This window comes from Sturnus vulgaris, chromosome W (assembly GCF_052056855.1).
Source record: "Sturnus vulgaris isolate bStuVul1 chromosome W, bStuVul1.hap1, whole genome shotgun sequence".
NCBI lineage: Eukaryota > Metazoa > Chordata > Aves > Passeriformes > Sturnidae > Sturnus > Sturnus vulgaris.
In genome coordinates, this window is record NC_142282.1 from 36,427,377 (window position 1) to 36,447,765 (window position 20,389).

The window sequence follows — 20,389 nt, forward strand, 5'->3', positions numbered from 1 at the left end:
CCCAGGTGCTGCCCTGTCCCGCTTTCTTCCAACTGGCTCCACTTCAGGATGTCCTCCCTGCTGAGAGAAGAGGCTGGGACCGCACCTTTAGAAATGTGACTTTCTGGGGTTTTTTGTTTTGTTTTGTTATTTTTAAAGTTACTAAAAACCTTCACCTTGATTTTTTGATGTGTTGGGTTTGGGTTTTTTTCCCAGTATGGGTGGTTTTTTGTGGGCTTTTTTTGTGGGATTTTTGTCTCTTTGGGGATTATTGGCTGGGGTTTTATGTGTGTTTTTTTTGTCTGCTGTTTTGTTTGTTTGTTTCTGTGTTTTTTTATTACCGTTTTGAAGAGTTTTTTAAGCAAATTGATTGGAAAACTGAATAGTCCTCCACTATAGTCTCCTGGATTCACCTGAGACTCTTCCTAGGCATCTCCCTGATCCTTTTTGTAATGAGTCTCACATCATTCTCCTGTGGAAACTGTCTGCTTATGGTTTGGATGGGTGGGCTGTTTGCTGGGTGACAAACTGGGTGATGGCCAGGCCCACAGAGTGGTGGGAAATAGAGTTCATCCAGCTGGTCCCCAAGGCTCAGTCTTGGGCCCAGTCCTGTTTAATATCTTTATCAGTGATCTGGACAAGGGGATAGAGTACACGCCCAGGAAGTTCACAGATGATGCAAAGTTGGCTGGTAGTGTTTTTTTCTTCTGGAGGACAGCAGGCTCTGCTTCTTCTTCCTCCTGTTCTGAGGTCGCTGCTCCCTCTTCATCCCTCATTAAATGTGCTGATTTTGTCACTTGGATGAGAAAACAAACAATTTCAGCAACAATACTAGTGGCAGGGTACAAGAAAGGAAGAGTTCACATGAATCGCCCCCCCCCCAACAACAGACAATACCTGAAGGAACCTCTGAGCCTGCTTTCTGACTACACCAGAACCCATTGTCACCCAAAGATACTCCCTTCTCCCTGCCCCCAGCCATGATGTGAGATGGAATAGAATAACTAAGATTAAGATTCTCCCTATGTAACTCCATCATACTTCGATTCTGGGAAAAAAAAATTCTTGAAGTTCTATCCTTTCAGATCATTTGAATTTGAATTTGCATATGAAAATGTCTAGCCAGAAACTCATGACAATATTAATAGCCCATTCTAGAATGTCTGAGATGATATACACTTCCTTCAAGAGAATGTGATACCTCATGTGACTTCTCCAGAATTTAAATGAACAGCGGGAGTAGTCTACAAGATTCTTGCTGCCATCTGGATTTCCTGGTATTTGGCTGGTCTATGTAAGCCAACCAGCTATTCAGCAGAGGGAATATTAGTGTGATACTTGATGGTATGTGAGATGGAACACAGTAATTTATGGCTTTTTGCATAGTGATGAAGCTGTAAAGAAAGCTCCATAATGCTCAGACAAGGTGGGTGCTGGACATCAAGCAGCAAAGGCCCAAAACGAACCAGTGAAAAGGTGTCATTGAAAAAAAAAAAGCCAGGTGGGGAGCAAAGTGATACTTAAGGGTAGTTTACTAAAAGAGGAAATCTAGTGAAAAAAAAGTCCAAGAGTGAAGGAATAACAGGGAAAATGAAACTAAGGAAGGAAATCAATCTCAGCTCATCATTTCAGAAGCTAACAAGTTGTCATTGCAATGATGCATAAAGTGAGAAATAATAAATATGTCTGTGCCAAAATCTGAAATATGAACTTTCTTGCATTCTGTCTTTCACAGAATCATACAACAGTCTGTGATTAAAGATCATCTAGTCCAACTTCCTTGCCAGGTAGATCTTACAGTCGATCAAATTGCTCAAGACTAGCCAAACTGATAAGGAGCACTCTCAATGATGGGGCATCCACAACTTCTCTGGAACACCCGTTTGAGTGTCTCACCAACTTCATTGTAGAGAAGTTTTTCCTTTTAGCCAATCTAAACCTAGTTTCAGTTTCAAAGCATGGCCCCTTGTCCTGTCTCTGCAAACCTTCCTAAAAAGTCTTTCTCCATTTGTCTTATACCCTCTTTAAATATTCAAAGGCCACCATCCTGTATCTCCAGAAACCTCTCTTCTCCAGGCTAAAAGATCCTACTTTTCACAAGAACCAGGTCATAAACTGAGATGGAAGACATCTCAGGAGATCAGATCATCCAACAGCTCAGCATAAGAATAGCTCTGAGGTCAGATCAACTAGCTTAGGGCTGTGTCTGTTTGCATTTTGAAAATTACCAGGAATTGAAATGCTTCAAGGAAGAGAACTCTGGGTGGCTCCAGAAACAGCCTGAGAAACTCGAGCAAACTCGAAACCTCAGAAACTACCACTGCTTTCTCTCCCTCAGCCCAAGCAGTCACAAAGAAGAAGTGTTCCCAGCAGGCTGGGATAGCACACATATACACTACATATACATGACAGGCATCGCCCGCAGTCACATCCTGCTCCTTTCTGTGGCTGGCAGGAGTGAGACTGGATGTTTACATGTGGGCAAACTGGGTCCCTCCAGCAGCTCAGACACTCAGCCTGCCCAGTGACCCCACTGAATTCCAGTATTCGCAGTGTCCCAAGGCCACAGCACTACTCCCCTTGCTGGCACAGACCATCACACGCCTCCTAAATCAGTCAGGACTCCCCTGGTCCCACAGCCAGCACCTCACGTGCTCTCCCCCAGGCCACTGCCATTGTTCACCAACTTCTCCACTTTGATCTTTGCTGGTGCTCTCAACACTGGCACAGCCAGATGTTCTGCAGCTGTTGTCTCCTGGTGGAAAGGACTTGTAAAGCCATGTTTCCTAACAGGACTTCCACAACCTTTCAAAGCAACCTTTTCTGGGGTATGAACAATCTCATTCAAATGTCAACATTTCTTTTCCCATATGTGAAATCAGAATTTCCTTCTTCCGGGGATGCCCAAAACAAGGCACAAACTACATTGCGCCTTCTGTTTCACATGCTGACTTGTTTGTAAACAATGCTAGGAGAATACCTGTTTTGATCCAAGCTAATCTCTGGCCCTTATAGTGCTTTCAGTAGTTAGTTTTGCTTTGCTATTTACTTGATGTCCCATTGAATTGTTGAATCATAAACAGACTATCTGTCTGTATAGCAGCATAGCAGTGATGAATAAATGCAAGAGAAGGAGCAAGGTGATTGTTTGCTAGACTCTTCCTAGAAAGTGAGAAATCTGATACTTAATGCTAACCACAGCAGATGGAGGAAGCATCCTACATGATGTCAAAGTAATGAAACTGTAATCACTTTTATGATTACAGCCAAGGCACTGCTTTTGCCCCCATAAGTGGAGTGCAGGGAATCTTAAAAGACGACACTGTAACTGTTGTCCATGCTCACTGAGAAAATAATGCTTTTACAGCAGAGCAGGTCTCACCGCAGCTAAATCATGGCTTCCACTGTACACCGCCTTCAAAAAAGCCCACAAAAACACAAATGAAAGGATTTGGAACCCAAGGGAATCTCGGATGGTTGCATCAGCGCACTTTGGATTCTTTCCAAATGCTCAATTCCGTTTTTCCCCAGCCAATTATCCCACCTACCCTGAGATGTAATTTATGGATCTGCAATACATCTAGTTACCTTAGAATTAGATTGCCACAAGGCAAAAAGACAGAAACAAGCAGTTAATTTCAGACTGACGCCAAGGGTGTTTAGAACAGCAATACTTGGACATAACTAATCTTAATAAAACCAAAACTTTTAGGACTTACCCATGTATTTTTGGAGGTGGAAAAAGTTTTACATCCAAAAGTCCCTAGGGAGCTCTCAATCAGTGCAATGTGCCTGGAGAGGTGCTCTCGCTCATCTTTCAAGGAATGATTTGTCACAGCAGAGGCCTCAGGAGCACAAGATGGCTGACGAGAAGGGGCAGTGTAGAACTCTCTGTCTGTCTCTGTCTCTACTCAGTGTAGAACGTCTCTGTCCTGGCACATTTTCGTGTGCGATATGTCTCTCCAGGACTTCGGTCCTTGCAAAGCTCTATTTACTGTGTGCACTGCTACTTGCAGCTAAGGAGGACCATGGAGCTAGCAGCGAATTCGGAGAGGGCTGAGCATGTAGTCAAGAAGCGAGAAGTGCCCCTGCAATGCGGTGCTAATAGCATTTTCCTCGCGTCCGGGGCAAGCTCCGGCCACAAGACCTTCTCATCCTTGCAAGAGATCTCGATGAAAGGCGTAAGCGAAAAGCTTTCATTTTCCATTCGAACTGTGAGAGAGGCAGACTCTTGCATGGAGCTCTGAGAACAAAGGTGCACTCCCTAGGCGGGCTTGGGCAGAAGCAGGGTTCTCGAGCGCTTGGCTGCTGGCACACTGCTGGCCGTGTGGCGCTGCCTCAGCAGCTTCTGGCCGCCGGGGACTGAAAGCGGTGCCAGGCGTGGGAGAGGGCGGTGAACGAAGCCACACAAGTACCGTGCTTGTTTGTACCACGTAACAGGGTACTAGGAGAGGAAGGTGGCTCCCTCTTGCTTGCATTCCCAAGTGCCCTTAGCAGTCAGAAGGAGAAAGCTGAAGCACTGCCGCTTGTGCTGCTCCTTGGTTCCCTTGCAGCCTGCTGTGGAAACATTGGCGGTCACTTCTAGGCGCCGAGTTGCAGAGACCACCACGGTAAATGCCGTGGAGAAGGGAAATACAGAGTGCAGCGAGGAGCTGGAGGGGGCTTACATGCAATAAGTAGAAGGTGAACCTAGGCACTGCCTCTTCAATCTGGCCCCCCCTGCTCTGGTAGCAAAGTTTGCAAGTCAGCAAAAGGGGCTGCGAGTGTGTAGAATGCAGGGCAGCAAGACGCCGTGTGGTATGCGCCATTTCAGGGCTGCTTGACAGAGGGCTACTTCAAGAATGCCTGCTTCTTCCTCGCGTCCTTTTTGCTTCTCTCTAGCTGCATGGAGTACACCACAGCGGAGGTGTGAGGAAGGGCACAGCCCCAGGTTTTGCCTAGGCCTGCCTGTGCTGCGCCTTTAGCTGCACACCAAAACAATGGCATTTCTTACCCTCAAGGTAAAAAAGGCGTTCGTGTAGCCTCAGTATTGACAAGTGCGGAGGCATTAAGATGAGAGACCACGTATGAGGGAGTCTTTAGAGTATCCCTCCCCCGTGGTGCTGATGTATTCTCATTTTCGTGCAGAACTGAAAAGTCCGGGCATGGCAATTCTGGCCTGCCTTGTGCAGAGAGGAACACAAATATGGGGCAATGATCCTCTGTTCCGGAACTCTGCTTCCGGGTGTGTGGGGCGCCATGAGCCCGCAGCAGCCGCTGAGGACACTGTGGATTGTGGATGAGGCTGGGCTGGCCCCCCGGCCCCCCGTTGGTCTGAGAGTAGCAGGAGTGGCGTCGGAGCGGCATCGCCTGAGGACCCCATGGGGGGAGGGGAAAGAGAAGGAAGGGACACCGAGTGACACCGGAAGTGATATCCGTAGGGCTCCGAAGGCCTGCGGTGGCATCGAGTTTCACGGGGAGGAGGCTGCTAAGCTGCTTGGAAAGCTGGAGCTCCTCTGCTCTAGGACAGACTGGGAGAGCTGAGGGTGTCCAATGTGGAGAACAGAAGGCTCCAGGGAGACATTCGAGCCCCTTGCAGTGCCTGCTGGGGCTCCAAGATAGCAGGGGAGGGACTTTGGAAAAGGGTCTGGACTCGCAGGACAAGGGGGAATAGCTTCAAACTGCCAGAGAGCTGGGGTAAATGGGATATTGGAAAGGAATTCTTCCTTGTGTGGGTGCTGAGGCCTGGCACATGTTGCTCAAAGAGGCTGTGTGGGAGCCCCATGGCAGGAAGTGTCCAGGGCCAGGCTGGAGCGGACATGGAGCAACCTGGACTAGTGGAAAAGTGTCCCTGCCCATGTCAGGATGTGGCAAGAAGATAATCTATCTCTAAGGTCGCTTCCAGTCCAAACCATTCTGGGATTCTAGGATTCATGGAAGGCCCTTTTCCAAGTGAAGTGTTGTATCTCTTGGCTCCCAGCTTGTAGTTGCCAGTTCTTCTGGAAGCAGGCCTGGCCAAGCAGCTGTGATGAGCCATGGCTTCTCAATAGGACGAGTGTGATATATTTGCAGAGAGGAAGGCTGCAGACAGATCTTCAAGGCCCAGGTAGAACAAGCAAAGGATTGAATCAAAGCCAAAGGTTGGTTGTGTTAGTCAGTTTGCTGGCTGTTGAAATGGCCCCAGGTCATTTTCAACATTTCTAATTTGGATTTGTTTGTGTAAGAAATGAATGTGTTACCTCCAGAGTAGGCTCTCCAATGCATCTCCATGTGATCCCATCTCTTTGTTGTATATCAGGTTCTATTAACTGAAGACAGAATCATAACACAGTAGTAAAACATTTAGAGGTGTAGTTAGCCAGCTTCAGGAGTTTTCAACTCTGCTGTTGGCTTTTCTGGTAACTGTAAGCAAGGCAACACAATCCAGTTACTCCACTTTCCCTCCCTGAGGAAAAGATGATCTTTTTTTTTTTAATTTTTTCATTTTCAAAATAGCCTCGAATGAAGAGAGTTATGCATGTGGCATGTAGGATTCATTATTTTACCTTTCTCTTCTGCTGTTTTTCGCATACTAGTTTTTTTTTAAATTTTTTTTTGTTGCTGTTCTCCATTCAGTAGGTTTGAAAGAATTCTAATTGTTGAGATGATGGTTCTTTGAAGGCTCACTTAGCCCACCTCTTGGGTGAAGGAAAGAAGAAGACAAGGTCCTCTAAGAAGAGTAAAAAGCATACTTTAAAGAGACATTCAGAGATACCTGCTGATGCCATGCAATTACTGTGTAATCAGCAGAAATGTGTTGGAAAATCACCCATCAGTGGCTTCACAAGAAAGCCAAACTCAAGGCAGGTAAAGAACAGAAGCATAAAACCCCAAAGGTATGAAATGGACAGATTTTCATTGGGAATGAGCAACTCCTGAATTCTTGGTTCAAGAACTCGGGGTTTGTAATAAATAGACTGTCTCCTTGCCAAACGTAAATTTGGTGTAATGAACTGCTCACTGCCCCTTGAAGTGCAGGGCTAGTATACTAATATTTGCCATGGCAGGCATATTGTATGGCTTTCCTGTTAAAAAGAAATTGGTTTTGCTCATTGCAAACTAGATATATACCCAGTCTGACACCTATTTTTTAGGCTATATTTCCAAGTAAATGGCTTCCGTGATGATGCAGTAAGTTTATGTCATGAACAGGAATGAAGTGATTGCATGCATCCTTTTTTACCCTAAGCCAGCTGCTGAATAATGAGACAGAGACTCTCACTGATGCCAAGGAGTGCCCAAGCTTTTGGGAAAAGCACTGGGCAGATAAAGCCTATTTCCACATTTCTTGCTAGCGTCTCCTTCAAAGTTCATGGGTTTGTTCATCTTTTAAAGCTGTTCTAGATGTCTTTGTAGTTTACATGTACTAAATGTAGCAGGTATTGCTTTCATGCTGTCCTAATAGATTTGAAGTTGGGATCTACTCAGGCTTCAATGTCTCAGAAGAAGCAACGTTGATTCCTTGAATTCTATTCTTGAACGTGATAATGATACTTATGTAGTTAATGAATTAATTAAATCGAATTCACTTGAATGGAAAAATTGTCTTGTTCATGTAGATTTTAACTTGGGAAATTGATATTTGAGTTCTACTTTTCATTGTTGTTGCTTTTCTGTATTCTTTGATTGCACAGATAGCAGTTGTACTGACCAAGTATTCTGTGAAACTGGAGGAAATGTCCTTCCTCTTGGCAGCTGATGTTCACAAGCTCATTAACCCTAAGGCCATGGTAAATGTTTTACCTGGGGCAAGATAGCAGTCTGAATATTCCTAGAATGTCTTTCTTTCCCCAAATGAAATTCATTTTTTCTGCCTATCAATCACTGAAATATAGAAGAAATTTCTACTTGGCAGGGTATTGGTTATCATTTGTCTTCTTTTCTCCCCTCATTTTCTGTATAAGAGACAATGTTTTGTTTGTTTTTGCATGTTGTATTCTGCTTCTACTTCTGGTTTTATTTTTTAATACACAGAATATAAACAGAGCACTGCTGGATAATGAGAGGGCAACTGCCAAGCTACTCTTGAATCGAATGAAATCAGAGCTTGCGAAAGAAAAATGGCATCAACTGAAATGGCAAGGGGGAGTCAAGGACTGGAAGCTCATGCAAAAGACGTGGGTAGTTCAGAGTTTCAGGTCAGAAATGTGGCAGTCTTCTTTTGGACAATGAGCAACACAAAGTGGCTAGTGTTCACTTTTGGTTTCTATCAAAGTAATACTTGATCATTTTTTCTTTCTACGTGATATCACATATGATATCACATATATCATGTGATTCCATTCTACATATCTACTTTCCATCCTGCAGAGAATTTATGGCAAGTGAAGAAATACAGAATCCCCCAACTGTGAATATGGAAATGGAAAAGTTGATAAAGGAGCAGATGGTACTCAGTGAACAGAGACTGAAGGTTTTGCAATATATCGGGTATGGCAAAAGAGGGTATAGCATAAAGGAAAACAATTGTTGCTGGAGTTAATGAAGGACTTGGCTACAAAATGCACTTTGCATCCTGTCAATGTGTGATTGCTAAATGCAGCAGTGAGACAGGGTCTACATCTATTTCTGTACAGCTCTTTTGAATGGAAAGAATGCATTCTTGATTTTCAGTGCCCCAGCTACACTTAATAGGTGTCAACCAGGCTCTAAAAATGGAGGAATGCAGAAGTAAATCTTGAAACATAGTAGAAATGGGCAAAGATGGGTGGAGAGCTAGAAGTTGGTGCTTTTGTCAAGGCATTTTTTCTCCATGGCGTGGGATTTTATTTGCGTAATAAATTAAGAGAGGAGTCTGGATAAAAATCTAACGTTGCTACGTTTGAATATCCATCCTGAACACAAGACGCATTGGTGTGGTTGCAATGCAGTGCGATCTTTTCAGGGAGGTTTTTTATAGTGGATGTAGGAACAAGGTAGATGGCAACTAGTTCCTTATCGGGCAGTAAACAGTTGGCCTTGAACAACAACAATCTCAGGTTTATTTTCATTGCCAAGATGGCTGTAAATAAAAGAAAGCCCAGTAGTATGGATATTCGGATTCATAACTTTATATTTGAAATACTGAGTGGTTTGTATTTTAGGATACCTGACTCTTGTTTCCTACTTTGATAGCACCTTGTTGCCTCCAACACATGCCAAATCTGATGGAAGCGAATAGTGCAGAACTCTGGAGAACTGAAACAAAAGTCTAGGTAGGTCAGGAAATCCTGAGAACCGTCTGGAATTCAAGCAATATTTTCTTTTCTCCCGGGCAACGATGAGGCAGACAGTTGCTTTGAGAGTGCATGGTTGCTCTATTCTTTGTTCCGTGTGGTCCCACATACCTTCTCAGTTGCTTGGAGGTGGGAGTAAGAACCAAACAAGCTGCCTATGGCATGGCTTTCCTTTGGCCAGTACAAACACCTGTGCATGGTGAGACCTAGCAGGAACTGGCATGGTTAGAATGAATCTGGGGGAAATCAAAAGTTAATTTTGACATGGATCCCTTCTCAATCATACAAAAATACTCCTTTTTAACTCTTGGAGAAGATGAGGGGAAGTATGAGAAGAAGAGCAGAAGTGTTGGAGATACTTCCTTTCTCTGTGTCCTTGCAGCATGCCTTCCCGCTGTGTGCCTGCCTTCTCTTGCTCCAGAGCACATCCTGTTGGCATGTTGGTAGCCTGTATGGTAGCAAAGAAGTTGGTAGCAATTTTAAGAACCTTGCTCTTGCGTTTCCTAGATACATTGTAAATGGTACATTCCGTGACCCCTGCTGTACCCTGTATCTTGGTCCCTCTCCCCTCCTGGCCACACAGAACTGGCTGGGATCCAATTTCTCCCCGCCCCCCCCTTTCCAGACCCTAGAAAAGGTCAGGACCCGCTGACCTCGCTCTCTTTTCCCGCATCTCTTTTTTTCCCCCAGATCTCTTATCCCGCTCTTCCTTTTTCCCCCCCTTTTTCTCTTCCCCCGTTCTCTTTTCCCCCCCCACGCTTTTACCCTGTCGTTCCCCCTCTTTTCTCTCTCTTCCCCCGCTCTTTTCCCTTCCCTTTTCACTCACTACCCACGAGAAATAAACCTGTAACTTTATCAGAGGAAAGAGCCTCATTTGATATCTTATCTATGTCTCTGTGGCTAGGTCCCAGGGGAATATCACCCTAACACCTGAGCTAGACCGGAGGAGGGTGAAAGACTCTGTTTAGGCCGGGAAAAAGCCGTTACAGTTGGCGCTCCACGTGCGTAGTTTCTTTAAAGCTCACACGTTTAGGTGTGACTCCTATTTTCGGGATTCGACCAGCATAGGAGCTGATCAACTAGCTCAAAGTTCTTTAAGCTGCATTTTGTGCAGTTCGAAGACTTTTCAGCACGAACCGGCAGCCTGTCAGGAGCTCAGACAGGTCGGTTCGGGACGTGGATCCACTACCGTGTACACACACGTGTCTGCCTGCAACAGAAAAGGTGAGTTAAGCGTCCCTTTCCGGCGGGTGGTTCCCGGAGCTCCGCGGGGGGGTCTCACCGGTGGCATTTTGCCGGCCCGGCGCTGTTCTCGGGAGGAGAGGCGGCGCGGGAGTGTTTGCAGCGTGCGCGCGGCTCAGCAGCTCGTGGCCACGTAGTGCGGCGCGGGGGCTGTGGGGGGGCTGGACGCGGCCACCCCAGGCGCGGAGCAGCAGGCAGGCAGCTTTGATCGGTTTCAGAGCTGCGGCACAGGGGTTTTTTTTTGTGTTTTTGCGGTTTTTACGGGTGTTTGCGGCGGGGCCGGTCCCTACAGAGGCGCGGGCGCCACACATAGGTTTTGCTGACAAAAAGACGGCGAAATTAACATCGGTTCCGCATCTAGTAAAGCCTGAAAACCGTGGTGTACGTCTTAACAACTAACTCCTTTCCTGTGTTTTAACTGTAGTGGGGTAGATATAGTGCAAATTGCTAACACTATGGGGATACAGCAATCTGCTTTACAAAAGAGTATAACAAAACAACTCACAGTAATACTAAGTTCAGGAAATGTTTTAATATCTAATAAAAAACTAGCTCGTTTTGCCAGCTGGCTGTCTGTTGAAAAATCTGACCTTGAATTGCAAAATATAAATTGGATTTCATTTTGGGATGAAATAGGGAATTTATTGACTTCAAAAGTAGAAAATGGAGATAAAACTGCCTCTGTATTCCTTCCAATATTCTTACAAATTCGGAAAGTTTTAATTCAGACAGAAAACAACAGACAGCAGCAGCAAAATGATTCAAGCTCACCTTCCCTTTCCAAAAATCCCTATAACCATAACCTGGAAAGCACCCTAGGGTCTCCCTTGGAAATGCAGCATGCTCAGCACGGCTGTAAGTGTTCTCCTTCCTTGTTCCCTTCCCCTCCGGGCCACGAACACATGGCCGTATCTGGACAGGACAGGATTGGGGTCCCAGATAGCATTGGACATGCGGTCCAGGGAGAGGGGGGGGGCCGATATGGTGGCAGCCACGTGTCTCCTCCTTCATCCCGCAACCCCCTTTACCCTCTGGTCCCAGCCCCTAAGCCTGTCCCCTCCCATAACCCATCCCTGCCCTCGGCTCCACCGCCCCCTCCCCCCTCCAAGACCCTGTCCTGCCTGGTACCTGGCGACCCCGCCCACAGGTGTTGCAATCCTGAATTCCACCACCCCTCCCCCTCTCCGGTTTCACATTCCTTCCCTCCAAGCTGCTGCAGGGTGGGGGAGGGCGATGTAGCCCCTGCTAGGTTCGGTGATGGGGGGGCTGGGGGTGAGGGGGGATCAGCCCACAGCCCCTGGGGGATGGATGGTGCTCCCGTAGTGGGGGGGGGCGTGCGGCCTCCCGGGCCCGGTGGGGGGGGGGGGTGCCTAAACCTGAAAGTCAGCACCAGGAGAAAGAGTATGTACCATCAGTTGCTCCTGTAGTTTATCTTGGTAAGAGAAACGGAAAAAGAAGTTATCAACCTTTGTCCTACCAAGATAAAAAAGAAATTTGTAAAGTACAAAGAGAATTTGGTAGGAATAGTGAAATCTTTAAAGGCATGATGAGAGCCACCTTTAACTCAAACGAACTGGTTCCACATGATATCAAAGAGCTTTTCCGAGGTCTGTTAACTCCTTCCGAATATGATCTATGGGAAAGCCTATGGAAAAGATCTTTAAAGGTGCTTTTACAAGAGCTTTTAAAAAGCTCAGATAATGCAAAGGATGCTGATAATAATGATATCACATATGAACACCTATGTGGGGAGAAAGATTGGCATTGCCCTGAAAACCAAACCAGAGTACTATCTAAGTCTGTCTTACATAAAATATGCAATGCTGCAGAAAAAGCCTTTAATCAATTACCAACATTAGATACTAAAGGCAGTTATATTAACATTAAACAGTTTACTTCTGAGAGTTTCTTACAGTTTGTGGACCGCCTTCGTACGCAAGTGGAAAGACAGGTGTCTGATCCAGGGGTACAAGCTGAATTAATTAAAGAAATGGCTCAGAGGAATGCTAATGAATCCTGCTGTAGGGTTATCCTTGGCCTTCCCCTGGAGCCAGCACCTAGCTTAGCACAGATGATAGAAGCTTGCGCCAAAAAAAAGCAGAACTGTTCAGTGGACACGAAAGAAATCCAGGACTGGCACACCCAAGGACCATGGCAGCTGTGACACCGGAAGCCAAGAAGCAACCAGTGTCACCAGAGCAACTGCAGCACATCATCTGCTTCCAGTGCAAGCAGCCAGGACACTTCGCCAGGGACTGTCCACACAACCAGAAACAGAAGAAAACCAACAAACAAAAAAACTAACTGTACAGCGCATACCCGCCATTAACACCATAGCGCGCTCGGCTATAAATACTGCGGGCTCCACACTCGCAAAAGACTCTCTCTTCATAAACAAAAAGGGGGAGGATGGGATAGTGGGTGTGGGGATGTATGTCAATGAAAATATCAAATGTTCAATTAACAAGGTTTGGAAGCCACTAGGCCGTTTTAGGCTTGTGACTACCAGAGGTTTTCATTTCAGGTCACCTGATTGGACAGTCATAACAGTGGACTTACCTAACAGTACACAGGACGTGACGTTAAACCACATGAAACTGGACAGTGAGTACTTTGTTGTCGGTGACACAGCACACACACCCCCAGAGATTGAGGTGGCTCCCATGACCATCAAGGGAAGCATAACTGGCCTCATTCTCTTGGCACGATGTCCTCTACCACCATATTACCTGGCTGAGGGACAAATCCTTGCCCAGGCCATTCCTGTTCCACAGGAGGTCCCAGTAGATGGAAAATCACCTGAAGTCTACTGGGTAGAAGTGGTGGGTGAGGACAAGCCCTCTCTGGTGTGTAACCTAACCCGTGGATCAGATCACCTCCATGTGGAGGGGGTACTGGACATGGGTTCTGATGTGACTATCATACCCGAGAGGATGTGGCCGTCACATTGGGAACTTCAGCCTGTGGCAGGCAGAATCCAGGGTGTAGGAGGAGTCAAATTGGCAAAAATATCAAAAAGCATCGTACAAATTGAGGGGCCGGATGGAAAATTGGCTAGCATCTGTCCATTTGTTACAGATTATAAATGCCCTCTATGGGGGAGAGACACCATGTCACAGTGGGGGGTAAAAGTAATTATTCCTAAAACTCCTGGGGATTTTTAGAAGTGGCCACTGTGGGGCGCCCTACCCAAAAGTTGAAATGGCTAGATGATACCCCAAAGTGGGTAGCACAGTGGCCGATGAGTAAGGAGAAGCTCAGGGCGCTTGAGGAGCTTGTGGAGGAACAATTGGCTAAAGGCCACATAGAAGAGACCACAAGTGCATGGAATTTCCCGATTTTTGTGATAAAGAAACCAGGGAAAGACAAGTGGAGGCTGCTCCACGACCTCCGGGAAATAAACAAAGTAATTGAAGACATGGGGTCTATCCAACCTGGAATGCCTTCTCCAACAATGCTTCCCAGAGATTGGCAATTGGCTGTTCTAGACATCAAGGATTGTTTCTTCCATATTCCCTTACACCCAGAGGATGCCCCACGGTTTGCCTTCTCGGTTCCTACCATCAATCGAGAGGCCCCAATGAAGTGTTACCACTGGAGAGTTCTGCCACAGGGAATATAGTCCCTCCATCTGCCAGTGGTATGTGGCTTCATTGCTGTCCCAGGTGCGTGCCCAGAGAGGGGAGGCCATCATCCTTCATTACATGGATGATGTGCTAGTGTGTGCACCCGATAACTCTCTACTCCAGGACACACTTGACCTTGTGGTTAAAGTTTTAACCTCTGCTGGATTTGAATTGCAGGAGGACAAAGTCCAAAGGATGCCACCTTGGAAGTACCTGGGCCTGGAAATTACTGCACGGACCATTGTTACGCAGAAATTGGAAATTAATTGTAATCCAAAAACCTTAGCAGATCTCCATTCCCTGTGTAGGTCATTGAATTGGGTTAGGCCCTGGCTAGGCCTCACTAATGAGGACCTAGAACCTCTCTTCAATTTATTGAAAGGGGAGAGAGAGCTGCTTTCTCCCAGGGAACTGACCCCAGAGGCAAAGACGGCAATTGAAAATGTACAAAAGACCTTAGGAGAGAGGCAAGCTCACCGTTACCAGCCCGAGCTGCCCTTCAAATTCATTATCCTAGGAAAACTGCCACACTTACACGGGTTAATATTCCAATGGATCAAGGAGCAGAGAGAGTCACTCTTAATCATAGAGTGGGTCTTCCTCTCCCACCAAAGATCCAAAACTATCACTAAGCCACAAGAGTTAATAGCTCAGCTGATTTGGAAAGCAAGGATCAGACTGTATGAACTGGCTGGCTGTGACTTCACATGTATTCACCTCCCTGTTAAACTGTCTGTGGAGGGAAAGAACTCTCCTGAAAAATAGACTAAAGAGATGTTTGAGCATTTGCTCCAGGGCAATGCCAGTCTCCAATTAGCCCTGGACAGCTACAGAGGACAAATATCAGTCCATGCCCCGTCTCACAAGCTGTTTAATGAGGAATTCCACCTCATTCCTAGTGAGAAGAGGAGTCGGAGAACACTCAAAGCTCTCACAGTGTTCACAGATGCATCTGGGGCATCCCACAAGTCGGTGATGACTTGGAGAGATCCTCAGACTCAGCATTGGGAAGCTGATGTTGAATTTGTGGAAGGGTCACCCCAGGTAGCTGAACTGGCAGCAGTTGTGAGAGCCTTTGAAAAGTTCTCGGAGCCAATAAACTTGGTGACAGACTCAGCCTATGTAGCGGGGATAGTGTCCAGGGCGGAGCAGGCAGTGCTCAGAGACATCGAAAATGAGCAGCTTTTCAGGTTGCTTTCCAAACTAACTTATTTGATTTCTCATAGAGAACATCCGTTCTATGTGATGCATGTAAGATCACACACAGATTTGCCAGGCGAAATTGCAGAAGGGAACCGTCAGGCAGACTCCCTTTCAACCCCAGCAGAACAAGCAACCCCAGCAGAACAAGCACGCCTTCCTGACATCTTCCAACAGGCAAAGCTGAGCCACCAGCAGTATCACCAGAATACACCAGGTCTAATGCGTCAGTTCCAGCTAACACGGAGTCAGGCTCGAGCCATTGTGGCCACCTGTCCCAACTGTCAGCTGCACACCATGCCCTCAATAGGCATGGGGGTTAACCCCCGAGGTCTTGGCAGTTGTGAGGTATGGCAAACAGACATCACACACATTCCTAGTTTTGGTCGCCTCAAATATGTTCATGTAAGCATTGACAAATATTCAGGTGCAGTCTATGCCTCTGCCCATGCAGGAGAAAGGGCTATGCATGCTAAACAACACCTAGTGCAAGCCTTTTCAGTGTTGGGGATCCCTAAGGAAATCAAAACTGATCAGGGTGCAGCGTATAAGTCCAAGGAGTTCCTGGAATTCGTCCAGCAGTGGGGAGTGGAACATAAAACTGGCACCTCCCACTCCCCCACAGGCCAAGGTATAGTGGAGCGAGCCAATCAGACACTCAAACAGGTTTTGGCTAAACAGAGCAGTTCAACTGTGTGGATGTCTCCACAGCAGAAGCCTTGCAAAGCCATGTTTTCTATCAATTTCCTGAATTGTTCATTTGAAAACATGAGTCCACCTGTGGTACGTCACTTTAAAAGTAGTAAACAATTCAAGTTATCCCAACATCCTCCAGTTTTGATTAGGGACCCAGAAACCTGGGAAATCAAAGGTCCCTATGAGCTTGTTACCTGGGGGCGTGGCTATGCGTCCGTATCCACTCCCTCAGGCCCTCGATGGATTCCCCAAAAGTGGGTGAAACCGTTTGTTCCCAAACATCCTGCTCCAACTGAGGAGAACGAGGAGCAGGTAGCTGTGGCTTCAAAAAGAAGACGCCGCAGAAAAAAAGGAAAAGAAATCCTCATAGAAGGTGGCATTCCGGCAAATAGAGACTTTTAACAGGTTTTATAATGTTTGTTTTTCCTTCTAGAGAAAACCTTCTCTTCTCTCAGTCCCGTGATGAACCCCATCCAAGCTGTCTTCCTGCTAACACTGAACAGTCTAGCAGCTGCATGGATCCTCCCTCAGCCACGTCAGAACGTCTGGGTGACCCTGGCACAGACGCTCCAACAAGAAAACATATGTCTGTCCACAGCAGCAACAGCAAACCCTATGTCCACCTGCCTGGTACGAATCCCATTGAAGGCTGGAGAATATTCAGCCAGTTTTGAAACACACTTGCCCAATGAAATTCCTGAGTCACACACCATGTCATCACACAAAAATCATAGGCAGCAAGCTGGAGTAAATAAAAACCCCATAGAAGAGCTGCTGCCAAGTTTGCCCAAAACAGCTCAAGAACCCCAAGAATTAGAACTGCTAGGTTCCTACCCAGCACAATATTGCATTCACTTTAGAATCTTCCCAAAACCTTCTAGCATAAAGGAATTCCACAACATAATGCAACATCGTGGGGAATTCACTGCCAAAAGGTGGTGCAATACTATAAGCCATATTGCAACTGATACCCCAACTTATTCAAGCCCCAAAAGCCTCCCAAAGGGATTGTTCTTAATTTGTGGAGACCGGGCATGGGCAGGAATTCCTTCTCGGCTCTTAGGAGGGCCATGCACCTTCGGTCGGTTGTCCCTGTTGGCACCCAACGAAACCTTAATTAGTGATTGGACTCACAAAAACAAATCAGGTAATAAAATCCAAAAACGAAGTGCAGACAATATGGACCCAAACTGTAATTCTGAAATTTTCCATTGGGCCAAGTCCAAAAGAATTGCTGCATCCCTGTTTCTTCCGTGGGTTGCAGCAGCTAAAGCTCTAGGCGAATTGGGCCACCTAGAGTGTTGGGTAGTCAAACAGGCAAACTTAACATCCACCGCAATCAGCTCCCTCCTAGAAGACGAGGAAATCACCAGGCAGGCCACACTCCAAAATCGTGCTGCTATAGATTTTCTCTTGCTACTACACTGACATGAGTGCCAGGAATTTGAAGGACTTTGCTGTATGGACCTGACCTCGAAAGCTCCTAACATCCATGCTGCCCTCCGAAACATGAACAACTTAATCGGACAAGTAAAGCAAGAATCTGAAGATTGGTTCAATAGACTGTTCAAAGGCTGGGGACTCACAGGGTGGTGGACATCTATAGTCAAAACAATTATATTAATTTTTGTTATTCTTTTCCTTGTAATAATGGCGTTCGGGATCCTACGTCACTTGGTTTTCAAGGCTATTCATAGTCTCATTCCCTCTACCTCAGTAGTCAATCACATAGAAATGAAAGACTTGAAACAATCTAACCCTCCCGCCAGCTACAAGTGGTGGGCAAAATCGTAATTTGAATGATACCAATATCCTTCTTTCAACTTTGTGAAACAAAAAACGGGGAGATGTTGCGTTTCCTAGATACATTGTAAATGGTACATCCCGTGACCCCTGCTGTACCCTGTATCTTGGTCCCTCTCCCCTCCTGGCCACACAGAGCTGGCTGGGATCCAATTTCTCCCCGCCCCCCCTTTCCAGACCCTAGAAAAGGTCAGGACCCGCTGACCTCGCTCTCTTTTCCCGCATCTCTTTTTTTCCCCCAGATCTCTTATCCCGCTCTTCCTTTTTCCCCCCCTTTTTCTCTTCCCCTGTTCTCTTTCCCCCCCCCACGCTTTTACCCTGTCGTTCCCCCTCTTTTCTCTCTCTTCCCCCGCTCTTTTCCCTTCCCTTTTCACTCACTACCCACGAGAAATAAACCTGTAACTTTATCAGGGGAAAGAGCCTCTTTTGATATCTTATCTACGTCTCTGTGGCTAAGGCCCAGGGGAATATCAGCCTAACACCTGAGCTAGACCGGAGGAGGGTGAAAGACTGTTTAGGCCGGGAAAAAGCCGTTACACCTTGCTACTTTGAAGCATAATGATAAAGAGCTGTGTATGAAAATGCCTTGATTTCTTTGGCTGGTAGTGTCTGGTGTCTGTAGGCAAAGGTCTGTAGGCACTGCTGGGATCTGTTCCGTGTGCTGAGATTCAGCACATGGCCTCTGTCATGTTTCCATGTCACACTGCACTATGAAAGATGGGAATTTTGACTGTGGTCTCTTCCATAGCATTCAGACAGCCCTAATGTGGAGTGTGTGGAGAAAATGAGCATCCAGTATGAGCTGGTCGAGGGCAAATGTCAGGAGAAACAGCAGATGTGCAAGTTGAGTGCCACAGCTTTTGGCTGTGATAGCCGTGGTCCAATGTGTCATTAGAGTAAAATGTGTCTGAGGATTCACCAACCATTGAGATAACAAGTGGAATTTGTTTTTAACCTCTGCCTTACTCTGTTCAAAAACTAAGCCATCTGTTTGGTTTCACAGTAGTAGTTGATATTTGTACTTGAAATGTGGAAAAGCCGTAACAAATGCCAGTAATAAGTGAGTGCTGTCCTATGTGAATGTGGAAGATGCAAGGAGCCTCAGCCCTTATGCTAAATCTGTCTTATCTTGGGAAAGAAATTCCACCTCTGCCTCAATTTCTCCCTTTGTGTCCAACCAGATGGTATTGTTTACTAATGTAAAGTGGCATGTAGGAGGCTGAATCTATCCCTGTCCATTACAAGAAAAGAAACACTACGTTTAGCCAGGCTCTCTGAAAGCCACACAGTATTTCTTCTGTGCATGTCAATAATTTGTTCTTCTTTTCCTTCAGATGACCCTGTTGGATATGAACATTTGCACAGCAGAAGATGCTGAAGTTGTGCACTCCAACATGCTTCAGATGACTGAGAAACTAAAATGTAGGTTTGAAGAAGAAGTGGAGCATGTGGATGTACGTTTCTTTTATTTGATGACATATATTTTCATCACTCCTTGGGATTAGTCTGTTCTTCCTGTGCTCCCACCTGCAATGCCTTCTGCGTGGTAGGCTATTGATGTCACCTTAGAAAGAGGTACATAGTGTGACAAAACACTCCAAAGAAACAGTTTGGTGTGGAAGAGTTTCATGTGGAAGTGTTCATAATTCTTGTGTTTATTATTTGTAATATAAATACATTATATTTTTATGATCATTTCTATCTGAAATGCATATGATAGCAATGAATTAGGTATGGCCCAGTCTGCTTAAGATCAGACTTTAGGAATAGCTGGAAATGATCTCCCAAATGTCTTCCAATCTTTTCCATATATAAAAAAAGTTGAGCAGTTGTTTCTAAAGGAATAAATTATAGAATGTGATTTGGTGCTTTATGGTGCCAGAATAAACAGAAGTTTTGATAATCCGCATTCTTAGCAGTTTACTTGGAGACTCTTATTTTTTACTCTCCAGATAGAAGATGCCATGTTGGATACCAGTCGTAAAATTCCAGGCAGCCTTTTATCATGTTACATATCCTCTTACTCATTCATTCCACCTTCCAGCAGTTTAGAAAGAACTTGTTCACTTGAATGTTTTTCTTTGGAGTGATTTTAAAGAGATGGCTAAATGGACATGATACAGGTAGAAACATAAAAACAAGGGTGTGCTATAAAGACAGGACTTCTTAATGCAAAGAGCCCCCTGAAATTCAAAATACCTGCTATAAAATTAAAAATGTAATCTTCTAGATGGGAATTTCTAGTCTTCAGTTTCATTCTGTCAGGTGCATTTTTGCTAACTGCTTGATTCACACTGAATGGACAGTCCTGTTTTATTCTTGGTATGGCAACAGTGATAGAGATGACTGCCGCTTTCTGTAGAAAGTGGCTGCAAATTGCTATTACGAGACCTTGTGCAGGTCTAGAGTCTGATTGGATGTGAGGTTCTCATTGTTTCAACAAGCAACTTGGGGTGGCAGTGTCAGAGGTGTTCATTATCTAGGAAGATTTTCATAAGCGATGAGTTTTGCTGAGGTAGCTTTCTCTTCTGGGTGTAGAATGTATGTGCATAATTAACTTTTCTGAATCCTAAATAGTTGGGGACATTTTAGTAGCTACGAAACCATTTT

The 20,389-nt window shown here is 45.6% G+C and overlaps 1 long non-coding RNA gene across 1 annotated transcript in view; it reads left to right on the forward strand.

Annotated features, from left to right (window-relative positions):
- Positions 1 to 8,285: 8,285 nt before the first annotated feature.
- The window catches only part of LOC148220114 (uncharacterized), a 643,144-nt gene continuing 631,040 nt past the window's right edge, over positions 8,286 to 20,389 (forward strand). The window contains exon 1 of the long non-coding RNA XR_015798850.1: positions 8,286 to 8,427. This is a non-coding gene — a long non-coding RNA (uncharacterized LOC148220114). The remainder of the gene's footprint in view (positions 8,428 to 20,389) is intronic.